This window comes from Penicillium angulare, assembly GCF_028827245.1.
Source record: "Penicillium angulare strain IBT 27051 chromosome Unknown utg000008l_segment0_segment0, whole genome shotgun sequence".
In the NCBI taxonomy this organism is placed as follows: domain Eukaryota; kingdom Fungi; phylum Ascomycota; class Eurotiomycetes; order Eurotiales; family Aspergillaceae; genus Penicillium; species Penicillium angulare.
In genome coordinates, this window is record NW_026623167.1 from 2,461,079 (window position 1) to 2,475,171 (window position 14,093).

Here is a 14,093-nt window from a genome sequence, read left to right on the forward strand (position 1 = left end):
AAAAGCATTCTAAGATATATTAATATAAAAGGGTAACCCTAGCTAGTTTATATTTGAGGTGTTTCAGTTTTGATAGGGGATAACAAAGCTGGTTGCTGTAGGTAGGCTATACCCTATCCTAAGAGGGTTAGTGAGATCTTTGTGGCGAAATTGGTATATTATGCGGGTATATCTAACTATAGTAAGGGAAACGACTATATGATATATACTAGGTATAAAGGTAAATAAAACAAACAGGCTCGATCAGGTTAGATCGGGCGGTACAGACATCATGGTGGTAGATATAACGGGGATACCAATATAGTAGGATAATATAGGAAATAATATAGTATAGGAAGGCAAAAATTTAATATCCTCCCCTACTTAGACTTAATTGTCTATGACCAATCAAAATAAGTGTGAACGTATCTAATCGTGTAGTATTATTATTAGAGTATTATAAAATTGTCACGGGATTCCTGAATCCCTTCGGATACGATTCGGGTACGATTTATAGCTACTTTGCGGGCGAATCTATCTTGATATACCTACTAATATATAACTACCCTAAGTCCTAGTAAGCTTTAGTAATATTAAAATATATAAATAATAGTTATAATTCTTATCCTGTAAGAATTAGTTCTATATATTAACTATTCTATTTAATCTCTACTATCTAATATCTTTATCTAGTTATAGATCTTTAGTCTAATAGCTTAGTAACTATTATAATTCTAATTCTTCTCTCTTAATTACCTAAGGATTAATAATAGTACTCTCTATATATTAAAACCCTATATTCTTTTATAATAGTACTTAATCTAAGTCTACTATATCTCCTTCTCTTATTATTAGATAATCTAAGTATTATAAGCTAGTCCTACTATATAGTAAGTAGATATAGTCCTTTAGTCTATATATATCTTAAGTATATTCTATAGTTATATTGTTATCTTATATCTTATATAGGATTAGACCTATAAGAGTATTTATAAGGATTATATAGAAAGAAAGCTCTTAATAGTTTATTAGAGATAAGCTATTAATTAGATTTAAGTTATATTTAAGAAAGTTAGATTAAGATATAACTAGAGTAATAAATAAAGGTAAACTAATTATAAATTATATTATAAATAGTAGTAATCTAAGTATAATAATAAAATTAAATATAAAGAACTAAATATATAGTAGTAATAACTATCTTTTATATATTTTAGTTCTTTATATATTTCTATAATAACTTTTAGAGAATAGATCCTAAAGTTATTATAACTCTTTATATACTCCTAGAGTAGATTAGAAGTAGATAGTTATATAATTAGGGAATATATAATTATCTAGAGAAATAATTATTATTTATACTAAGAAGGCTATTTCTAGTAGTCTCTATATTATTTTATACTTATAATAAATATAGATTATAATAGTTAGTAAAAGACTATTTATAGCTCCTTTTCTAAAGTATTTTCTAGTCCTAGTATCTAGGGATCCCTAGGTACTAGATCCTATATATAACTTTATAGCTCTATATTAAATATAGAATTAATTAGCTCTTATTAGTCTAAAGTTGGACTTAGCCCTAGTAGGTCTATAATAGTATGTTTATATTTTTAGAGCCCTAGTCAGGCGAATACCGCTTCACCTTAACAAGGCACTTACCTTATCCAGAGCGTTAAGGTTAGTTAGTAATAATCTAAGTTCTTTAGGAGTATATATAGTACAGTTTATATAACTATATAGATTATTATTATATATAAAGCGGGTAACAACACAATTAGCCTACATTACAAACAACCCCTATATCTCATATATATATACCAACTTAGGCCTTTCCAGATTTATACTATAGAGATAAGCTTAAGCAAGTTTTCGAAAATCACAGATTCCCGAGGAAGTCGGTTTACTATATAGTTCACACTAGCCATCTAGTCAACTAGGGTAAATCGCCTTAGGGTTAATATCACAGGATTCCTGAATCCCTTTAGGTACAATTCAGATATGATTCATAGCTACTCCGCAGATGAATCTACTATAATACACCCACTAATATATAACTATCCTAAGCCCTAGCAAGCTCTAACAATATTAAAATATATAAACAATAGCTACGATTCTTATCCTATAAGAATCAGTTCTATATATTAATTATTCTATTTGATCTCTACTATCTGATATTCTTACCTAGTCATAGGTCTTTAGCTTAATAACTTAGTAACTATTATAATTCTAATTCTTCTCTCTTAACTACCTAAGAATTAATAATAGTACTCTCTATATACCGAAATCCTATATCCTCTTATAATAGTACTTAATCTAAGCCTACTATATCTCTCCTCCTTATTATTAAATAATCTAAGATTAAATCGGTCCCGGATTAATATATAAACCTAGCTGAATCTAGTCTAGACTAGATTAGAGAAATCGCTAGTAACCTTATAACTAAAAGTATTAGTAGATCTAGAAGTATTACTACAAATACCTTAGAAGAGAAGAGATATAAATTAGAATACCTAAAAGAGTTCCTTATAATTTATACTTACCTTAAAGAGCTTTTTACTTAAGTCTCTAGAATTAATATTAGGGCTTTCTTAAATAATCTATCTATAGCTTATAGAAGAATTAAGATTAAAATATATAAGAAAATAAAGGGTTTCAAGGTCAATAAGTTCAAGAAATTATTTAGTCTTTAAGAATAAGCAAATTGGCTCTCGTAGTTTAGATATATCTTTTAAGGTAACCCTAGGATCTATAAGAATAAAGAGATAAAGATCCTTATAGGAGTTAAATATCTTAACTCTAACTATAAAAACAACTAGACTATAGAGAAGAGATATCTTAAAGATAATAATAATAATTACTTTAATAACTAGGAATATTTTAAGGAATAGACTCTTATCTTAATATATAATAAAAATACCTTTATTGGAGAAGTTAGTGACAAGATAGAGTATTATTACTAATAAACTAATAAGGAATTAAAGGTTTTTTACTACTATCTTATAGATCTAGAATATTATCTTTCTTAGGTCTTCTAGAATAAGTAAATATATTACTATATATTGAAACTACAGCTATAGTTAACACTATATATTTGCTAATATATAAAGGTTTCTTCTAAGACTTGAGTATAATAGGTAGAAGAAATATAGAGTACCTAGGAATTTATAAAAGTAAAGATATATAAACGTAATCTATTTATTAACAATTTAAATTTAAGCTTAAAATATCCACAATCTAATAACTTATTCCTAAACTAGTCTAATAGTATAGAATAAGACTAAAAGGGTCCTAGAAATCTATACTTAAAGAGTCCTTATAGTCCTAGACCTAATCTAAATTATAATAACTCTAAGTTATATCTAAATCCCTCTTAATTTAGAGATAAACCCTAACTGTTTCTCTCTTAGAATAAGAATAATCTAAATAATATATCTATTAGAGGGACTAACCTATCTAATCTATCTAATCTATCTACTAGAACCCCTTTAAATAATTATTTTAATTATAATAAACTAGATTACTAGATAAATAAATATTATCTACTACTATAAGCCCTAAGGATAAAGATCTAGGAAGCTTACTTAAGACCCTAGTATTACTATAACAATACTTAGTTAAGAGACTTAGGAAAAGTACTAGGGTCGAATTAACTCCTATAAATTCCAACTCTTAGCCTTAAGTAAGAACAGTTATCTATCTCTATATCCTGATTTATATCTAAAACAATATTAAGATATATATAAATATTAATACTTATATAGAGATAGACCTTATTAGTTATAAATTTATTTAGAAATACTACTTTAATCAAGCTAAGTATAATATCCCTATCCTAGAAGTAGTAGACTAATAAAATACCCCTACCTATAGTATATAGACTATTCTAATTACTATATATAACTCTTAAGGAACTAAATAAAAGTTTTTATATCCCTATATTATAGTTAATAGAGATCCCCGTCTATTAGGATTACTGGTACTACTATCGAATACAACTATCTAAGAAATACAAATTATATTAGCCCTATAGTAGAAGTAATAGTAGTTTAAATATAATAGAAAAACAATAGAATAGTTAAAGTCTCACTAGTTTATAAAAGTATATAAGAACTAAGTCTATATCTTTATAGTTATTAAAATCCTAGAAGAAGTCTAGCTTCCCCTAGAAAAAGAAGAAGATAAATCAATAGTAAGTTAAGACCAAATCCCTTCCGAATTACTAGTGTTCTAGGATATATTTAAGGTATAGAAGTCTAAAATTATACTACTATAAAAAGAGACTAACTACTTGATCAAACTTAAAGAAGATATATTATCTCTATATAGTCTAATCTACTTCCTCTTATAGATAGAACTTATAGAGTTATAGAAGTATCTCAATAAAAACTTAATAAATAGTCAAATCAGACTATTAAAGAGCCTAGCTAGTATATCTATCCTATTTATACCTAAAAAGAATAAAAGACTATAGCTCTATATCAATTATTAAGATCTAAATAAGATTTTGGTTAAAAATTAAAAATTAATACCCCCTACCCCTTATTTTAGAGATTCTTAACTATCTTTCTAAGATTTAATTCCTTAGTAAAATTGATATACAAGATATATACTATTAAATTCATATTTAAGAAGAAGAAGAATAAAAGATAGCTTTTTATATAAGATATAGCTATTTTAAATATATAGTTATACTATTTAGCCTTATTAATATACCTATAATATTTTAAAGCTATATCTATACTATACTTTATAGCCTTCTTAATATTATTTATATTATATATTTAGATAATATTCTTATCTTCTCTAGGACCTATAAAGAATATATAGAATATCTTTGTCTTATACTTTAAAGGTTAAGGAAAGTATAACTATTTACAAAAGCCTCTAAATATTAATTCTATAAGAAATAAGTTAAATTCCTTAGCTTTATTATTAGTTAAAATAGTATCTCTATAGACCTAGAATAGGTTTAAGCTATCTAAGAATAGAAATAGTCTATATCCTATAGAGAGATTTAAGTCTTCCTAGGATTCTATAACTTCTATTAAAGGTTTATTAAAAATTACTCTTTAATTATACTACTACTTATAAAGCTCTTTAAAAAAAGCAAAAATAGGAAAAAACTAGGGAATATTAAACTAAACAACTATAAATTAAAAGTATTTTAGGACCTTATTAATATCTTTTTAACTATATCTCTCTTATAATACTTTAACCTAGAGAGACTAATCTAGCTTAAAACTAATACTTTAGGTTTCGGAATAGGTAGAATCCTTTTATAACTAGATAATCAAAGAATATAGTATCCTATTACTTTCTGATTAAAGAAATTCTTACCTATAGAATAGAACTATATAATACTAGATTAAAAACTATTTATAATTATTTATTTATTTAAATACTAGTATTAATATCTTAAAGGAAGTTAATATTAGGTTAAGATTCTAATAGATTACTATAACCTAAAGTTATTTATAGATTAACCTAAGATTAATAGAAGATAAATATATTAGTATCTTTCTCTTACTCTATTTAACTTTATAATATATTACTACTTAAGAAAGACTAATCCTATAGATAGATTATCCTATACCCTAGAAGAAGAGAAGCCTCTACCTATAAAGGAGATATTAGGACTAATTTATAAAAGAATTATAACTGAATTATTTATAAAAGTATAGTAGTTCACTATTAGTATAATATTATCTAGAGAGGAAAGTAGAGAGAAGTAGGGATTAATAATTATAACTATATTAGCCTATAGAAGTCTATTGTTATCTTTCTTCTTAATTATAAATAGCTTAGCCAATAACCTAGAGTTAGAGCCAAACTAGGTTTAAAATAATACTACTACCCCTATAAATTAAAAAGATCTAGGGAAGGCTATAGATAAGTCTAATAAAGCTAATTATTTAGATCTAAAGAATAATAAAGAAGTTTTCCTAAGTTAGGACTATAATATAACTAAGTTTTTCCTAAGTTAAGGCTATAATATAATATATTATAAGGTTTTAAGTTACTCTTAATTTATATCTCTTTAAATAGTAGCTACTATAACTATAAATAAAGATCTACTTATAGATAAATCTCTAAAAGAACTAAAATTATTAATTAAAGAACTCTAAGATAAGGATAAGATAGTCTAGAAGAGAATTAATATAACTTAGGAAGATATTCTATAAGGAAAGTATTAGAGTATCAACTCTAAGAAACTTTTATATTATAAAGGATATCTTTATATCCCTATTACTAAGAACCTAAGACAAAAACTAATTAAGCTTTATTATAATAAATAACTTATAGGATATTTTAGAAGAATATATATAGAAGAACTTCTAAAAAGGAAATTCTATTAAGAATATCTATTAAAGGATATATAAGAATATATTAAAATATACCTAATATATTAAAAAATTAAAATATCTAGATATTGTTTCTATAAAGAACTCTAACCCCTTCTTATACCTTATAAACTATTTATAGAACTAAATATAGACTTTATTATAGGACTTCTAATTATAATCTTTAAAGGAAGGAAATATAATATAATCCTAGTAATCATCTACTAACTTATAAAATTTTCTTAATTTCTTCCTATATCGATAATAATATCTATAGAAGATCTTACTAAACTCTTTTTTAATTAAATTAAACTTAAATATAGAAACCTAGAGAGGATTATCTCTAATTAAGAACTTATTTTTATAAATAAGTTCTAGTTATAACTTTATTACTATTCTAAGATTAAACTATAGTTCTCTACTATATTCTATTCCTAAACTAATAAATAAATAAAAAGACTTAACTAGGTTTTGAAAGATTATCTTAGATATTTTATTAATAAGAAATAATTAAACTAGGCTTAACTTCTTAAGATAGTATAATTTATATATAATAATACTATTAATATATTAACTAATAAGACCCCTTTTTATATATTACTTAGATATAATCCTAATTTCTAAATCTAAACTCCTGATAAAATACTTAAGAAAGAGGCTCCTAATACTAAAGAATAAGTAAATCACCTCTAGAATATCTGTAAAAAGACTATAAATAAGCTTTAAATTGTATAAGAAATATAATAGAGATCCTATAATAAAAATTATAAGCTAAAGGACTTTAAAGTAGGAACCTTTATATCCCTTTTAATAAAGAACCTCTACTTTAAAGCTAAAGAAAAGAAGCTATTCCCCTATTAAATCAGATCTTTCTATATCCTTATAAAAATTAGTGCCTAGGCCTATTATATTGTATTACTAGAAAAATACTTAAGATTATATAATATCTTCTCTATCTCTCTTCTTAAACCATAGAATAGCTAAAATAATAATAACTTATAAATACTAATACCAGAACTTAAAGATAAAGAAGAATAGGAAGTTAAAGAGATTTAAGATAAAAAAGTCTTCGATAGAGTACTATATTACTATATAAAATAAATAGGATAGCCCTTAGAATATAACTAATAGAAACTAGTAGAATACTTAGAAAATATAAAAGATATAATAGCTTTATTTAAGAAAAACTAAGCTTATAAAATAGTATTCTAATAATACTGAAAACCCCTTGAAACCCCTTAAATTACCTTTAAATTAATACTAGATAAAGAAAAACTATACTAGATAAGGCTATTTAGTTAAAAAAGAGAAGGATAAGTAAGGTAAAAAATAATAAATTATTATAGAATTCTATACTAAGCTATAAATATCTTAATATTAGTAATTATTACTATTACAACCAGAGTTAAAACAATCCTAATTAGAGTTATATTATACTAATATCCTACTATAACCTCTACGAAGAAGGATTGAATACTACTCTACTAGAGAGTAAAACTAGTATTACTGATCTATAGATATAAAAGATTATTAGAATAGTAAAAAGGCTAAGTAGGAGATAAATTAGTCTTAATATTCAACTCCTTCTATTATTTAGTAATAAATATAGTATATACCCCTATAGCTTAGTCTATATTCTACAAATCAAAACAGAGCTTATAACTAGAAAAATAAACAGAGATTATCTTTCAAAAAGACACTAAGAGATAAGTAGATCCCCCTATAGCTATAGCTTTACTTTCCTTATTCTAGATAGATATAGTATTACTAATAACTACTATAGTAGTACTATTACTTTAAACTTTATATACTTAGTTAAGGATTAACTAAAGCTAATATAAATTACTATAAATTCTATAAGGTATCTAAGATAAATTAGTACTAAATTAAATATAACTTAGAGAAGAACCTTACCTAAAAGTAATTTTTATTATACTTTTTATATAAAGTATAAGTAATTAAGTTTATATAATCCTAGTTATAATAGATCTTAAGAATAGTATCCTTAGGAGGACAAAGAGCTATTTTAGTAATATATCTAATATAGAATATAAAAGAAGGGTAAGTAATTTAATTATAAAGAGGATATAAGCTAGTAGAAGTACTAGTAATACTCTTATTACTTTTATTAATCCTATTATCTCTATTACTATTACTATTACCTTTATCTCTAGCCTAACCTTTACCTCTAGTTATATAATAATTACTATAGTAAGAAGGATTACTAAAAATACTAGAAGTAGTAACCTTAGATATACTAAAACAAAATAAGATAAAAATAGAAAGTAGGAAGATAGAGAGTTAAGAATTAAGAGCTAAGAAAAGGGAAAAGATAAGAGTTAAAAAGATAGAAGAGAAGCTTTTATCTTAAAGATATTAAAGAACCTATATTACTTTATTTATATCTATATATAAAGATACCTAAGGTAGTATTAGTTCTAGAATCTTTATTTAATATAATACTATTAGATACAAATTACCTAATTAAATATAAGTTATATAGATAGTCGAGTCGACTATTATTAAAAGAGGAGGATAAATTATTATAGGATTCCTGAATCCCTTTAGATATGATTCAGATACGATTTATAATTACTCTGTAGGCGAATCTACTACAATACATCTACTAATACATAACTACCCTAAGCCCTAGTAAGCTCTAATAATATTAAAACGTACGAACAATAGCTACAATTCTTGTCCTGTAAGAATCAGTTCTATATATCAATTGTTCTATTTGATCTCTACTATCCGATATCCTTACCTAGTCACAGGTCTCTAGCCTGACAACTTAGTAACCATTACAATTAAATATTTAGCACCAACCCCCTGGTCTATAGACAGAGCAGACCATACATAGATTCAACATCTAACAATAGCTTTAAAAGAATATATTACAATAAGAAGCATAGATATTAGAGGGGGAGCATCAAATAAGATAAATACCTTCTATTTCCACCCAGTCTACCATAGGACACATTCCATAAAGCAACCAAAGACTCCCTAACACAGAAGACCCTTAATTATAACAAGTACCCTAACCAAAGCCTCACAGATACCAAATAGCAGTCCCATTCAATCTTCTTCCATTAATTACAATTCTCTCAAGAAGTTACTTAACTACTTGAGCATCATTACAAAGAGTAACAACTTAAAGACCACACTCAATATTATCAAAAAGACCAATAAGCTTCAGGCGAAGTTAAAAGCCAAAGACTCTGAGATCATTAGCCTACAACAAAACCTTAACAACCAAGAAGAAAGGAAACACATTACCATCAAACTATAGAGAGACATACAATATTCTCCCAGCAAATTTAAAACCAAATTCGACCCACCGAAGTACAGCAAAGGGGGTTAGAACATATTTAAGTTTCCTAGCTTCAAGAACAAAATCAATAATCATATCCTACATCACCACTCTCTCACTATTTATCCACAGCTTTACCTTATTCAGAAGGAACACAGAGATTACTTAAAATATATCATTCGTCTTCCACAGTTACACAAGCTATACAGTTTAGCAACAGACAAAATAGCTCAGAATCCATCGAGTCCTACTATCAGCTATCTCCCAACGAAGAAAAGCAGATAACCTTCTATATCTACCAGTAGTAGACAGGAATGGATTATAGAAGAATATATTCTAGAGAAGACTAATAGTACACAGTAATCTTATATTAGCAATAGTTTCTCAAGGTCTTTAATAAAACTCATACCTATTAGTTTATAGGAATCTCATTATCAATTTATCCGATTACTATAGTAAACTTACCTTTAGTACTAATATATACTATCTATTTTAGGCTTATCTTTATTATAACTTGAATTTCAAGACTCGAAATCATTTATAATCCATCTAAACTAGATAAATATATAGAAAACCTCTCAACCTAGATATAAATTCTCACTTTAAGACTAATAATTATTTAATAACTTTATCCATCCTCCAAAAGCTCCGAGACGACACTTATACATAAAATAATCAACTCTAACCTCAAAATCGTCAAATTTTCTTTCACTAAGCTTTTTATTTTATAATAGATCTTTAATATAGTCTCTTACCTAGTTAATAGTATTACTAGAGATATCACTAAGGCTCTATTCGAATCTCTATAACTAGGCTCAAAGCTATTCCATAAACCAGGCACCAGTAGCGCCGAGATAGATAGAAGCAATACCTTTAATAATATCCTATTCGTTAATAAGATCACTATAAGTAACAGACCAGCCAGCTACGTGTAGCTATTCACTTTTTTTATTTATTTTTAAGATCAGATATCCTATTACTAACCCAGAAGACAAGATACTACAAATTGATTCCCTTACCGCTTAAGTTTTTAATTTAAAATAAAGGGCTTTTAGAAGGGCTACTTTACTTTGATTTTAGTGCCAACCCACAGGATCAGCAATATTTAGCGACAAACAACAGACCCACAAGCTCTTTTTTAAGGTACTCTTATATATTAAACATAGAACATCCAACACACCTAGTCTAACAGCTATATTAATTAATATATACTCCACCTTAAATATTTACTCTATTTTCATATAAATAGATCAGATATATAGACAATAAATCTATGAATACCCCTATAGAATACATTTTATAATAACCTTTAAATAATCAGCCTAATAATCAGCTATAGGTACTTAAGCACTAGTTTACAACTTTAATATAGAATACAAATACTGATTTCTGACACAGTTCATACTATTACTAAAATAGGATATTTTAAAATACCCAGTTATATTGTTATATGTTCAACAAGACAATACATACCCGAAACTAGCAGGGAAGGATTTATTTAATATCATTTTAAAGAAAATGAGCCACTCTAGGACAATCAGGCGTAACACAAACAATTAACACTATCAGCTCCCCTTATTACTCAACATCTAAGCCACTTTTCACTAACTTCTATCCATAAAGCTGAGGTGGTAACAAACAGACTCCAAATAAAGACTATAGGATTTTTGTCATATAAGTTAAACATAGATAAAGAATTCAGGGGCTAATAGATCTTCCAACCCTGATCAGGCCCACACATATCCTACTAATATTACCAAAAGAACCTCATCCAAGAAAAGCCCATCGAAATTAATTAAGATACTCATCAGAAAAACATCACTAAAGAGACCCATAAAAAAGCTAGATATCAAGAGAGATAACTAGGATAATTTATAGTAAATAAATCTAAACCTATATATTTAATAGAATTTTAAGAGCCGCGGAACAAGCACAATAACCGCTACTATAGCTTCAATATTATCAATAAACCACAAATCTCATAGATAGAAAGCTATTATTATAGCATAACAATAATACTAAGAAACAAGAAAGTAACCCAAATAGCTATAAGGGTCACAAGCTTAAAGAGATAAAACCTAACTCCGATTAGTTAAGAGCATAATTATACACTTCAATATATACTTACTTATCCGAAGTAAGAAAAATAAATCCTCCCTAGAACAGCTATTAAACAATCCAAAGAAAAAATATACTTAAGATCATAATTATATAAAATTCTAAAAATACCCCCTAGAAAAGCTAGTAGTTATATCCTTAATTAGAGAAGATACTATACACTATACTATTTAAAGTACAGCCTCCATTTTATCTTCTTACAAATAGTATTTCTTCGGAGCTCAGACTTTTATACATCCAACAATAGGATAGATTTTTCTTTAACTTTATCTACCATCCATCTAAGACAGCCATTATATAACAATTTCTAATATTATCTGCTCATACCCCTACTAGTAAGGGTGGTCTAGACTACCCAATCCAATCAACCACTTTATCTTATAAGCGGTCTATATCAATTAAATAAGTACTATGTCACGGGATTCCTGAATCCCTTCAGGTACAATTCGGGTACGATTCATAGCCGCTCCGCGGACGAATCTACCTCGATACACCCGCTAATATATAACTACCCTAAGCCCTAGCAAGCTCTAGCAATATTAAAACGCACAAACAATAGCTACAATTTTTGTCCTGCAAGAATCAGTTCTATATATTAACTATTCTATTTGATCTCTAGTATCCGATATCCTTACCTAGTCATAGGTCTCTAGCCTGACAACTTAGTAACCGTTATATACTATACTAATAATAATAAGCTAAATAAGTACTCCTATATATATTATTTTTACTAGTACCCCTATAGTCCTATCTCTAAGATATAAGTTATATTCTCTACTATAATTAATAGTTATGATTATATAATACAATAATAGAGACTGAAGACCTATTTCCGCAAATAACAACAATATAATCATAGATAAACTCCTAGATCCGAATAGCTATATATCAATTAGGAGAATCGTTAGCCATATTAGATAAGGTACTAAGTACTAAAGAAGTATTAATTAAATAGTTATAAACTATATTATAGATAGTAATAATCTAAGTATAATAATAAAATTAAATATAAAGAATTAAATATATAATAGTAATAACTATTTTTTATATATTCTAATTCTCTATATATTTCTATAGTAACTCTTAAAAGATAGATCCTAGAGTTACTATAACTCTTTATATACTCCTAAAGTAGATTAGGAGTAAGTAATTATATAACTAGGGAATATATAATTATCTAAAGGAATAATTATTATTTATACTAAGAAGGTTATTCCTAATAGTCTCTATAATATTCTATATATATAATAAATATAGATTATAGTAATTAGTAGAAGACTATTTATAGCTCCTTTTCTAAAGTATTTTCTAATCTTAGTACTTAGGGATCCTTAAATACCGGATCCTATATATAACTTTATAGCTCTATATTAAATATAGAACTAATTAGCTCTTGTTAGTCTAAAGTTGGACTTAGCCCTGGTTGGTCTGTAATAAAAGGGTCTAATAGTCTATCCCTAAGGAATCATATTAAAAGGAATAAGCGCAGCTAATTAATACTAATTATCTAGTAGACTATACTAGTCCTGTATATTCTTGCAAAGACTATTAAGCTATTGTATATAGTCTATTCTAGTCTTAAAGATATGGTATAAACCTATATAAGAGTCGTAGCTGATGTTGCAGTAAAAGTATATCCTGTCAACGGTACGCCTAATATTGTAATAGCCACTAGAGTTAAGTTCACAAGTATTAGTTATATACTAATCAGTAAGCTCGATCGCCTACTTTGGCATATCCGTAACACACATTGGTCAACGCCAATCTTCGATAGCAATGAACGAGAATTGTGTAGTCATGAATGTGTCCGTCCAATCGTCTGGTAAGGAGGTTGATCCGTAGATGGTATTAATCCAAAGGCGCTCCTTCGTAAGTTCCAATTGTCTAGACCCTGAGCAAGGTTCTTTTTCAAGGTTTATCGTAAAGAAACAGCAGAAGCAATCTTTATCAAAGTAGTCGCCATCTCTGATGCGATCCCCGACGATATCATAGCCAACGGTTTCAAAACCCAGCGCAATCATAGAATATAGAGACTCCCGATATTCCCAAGGACGCGCAGGATTGCCGGTGTCTTGGCTGGTGCTTGTGAAACCGCAAGATGCTATCACATATTGAAAGGGGCTTCTTACTTGGTGAAGGGTGACAGTGTCCGTGTAGGGGTAACAAGAGATGATACGTAAACCCCACACCGGCTAAGCTCATTCCGGACTTGCGTGGGCCGGACAAGGTCTCAATCCACAGTAATCCATGGGGTCCAATTCGGAGTGCAGATCGTTTGCGTGCATAGAGATTGGCTAGCCTTTGGTTCCATGGATCGTATCCAATAGTGCGTTTTGAGTATTCTA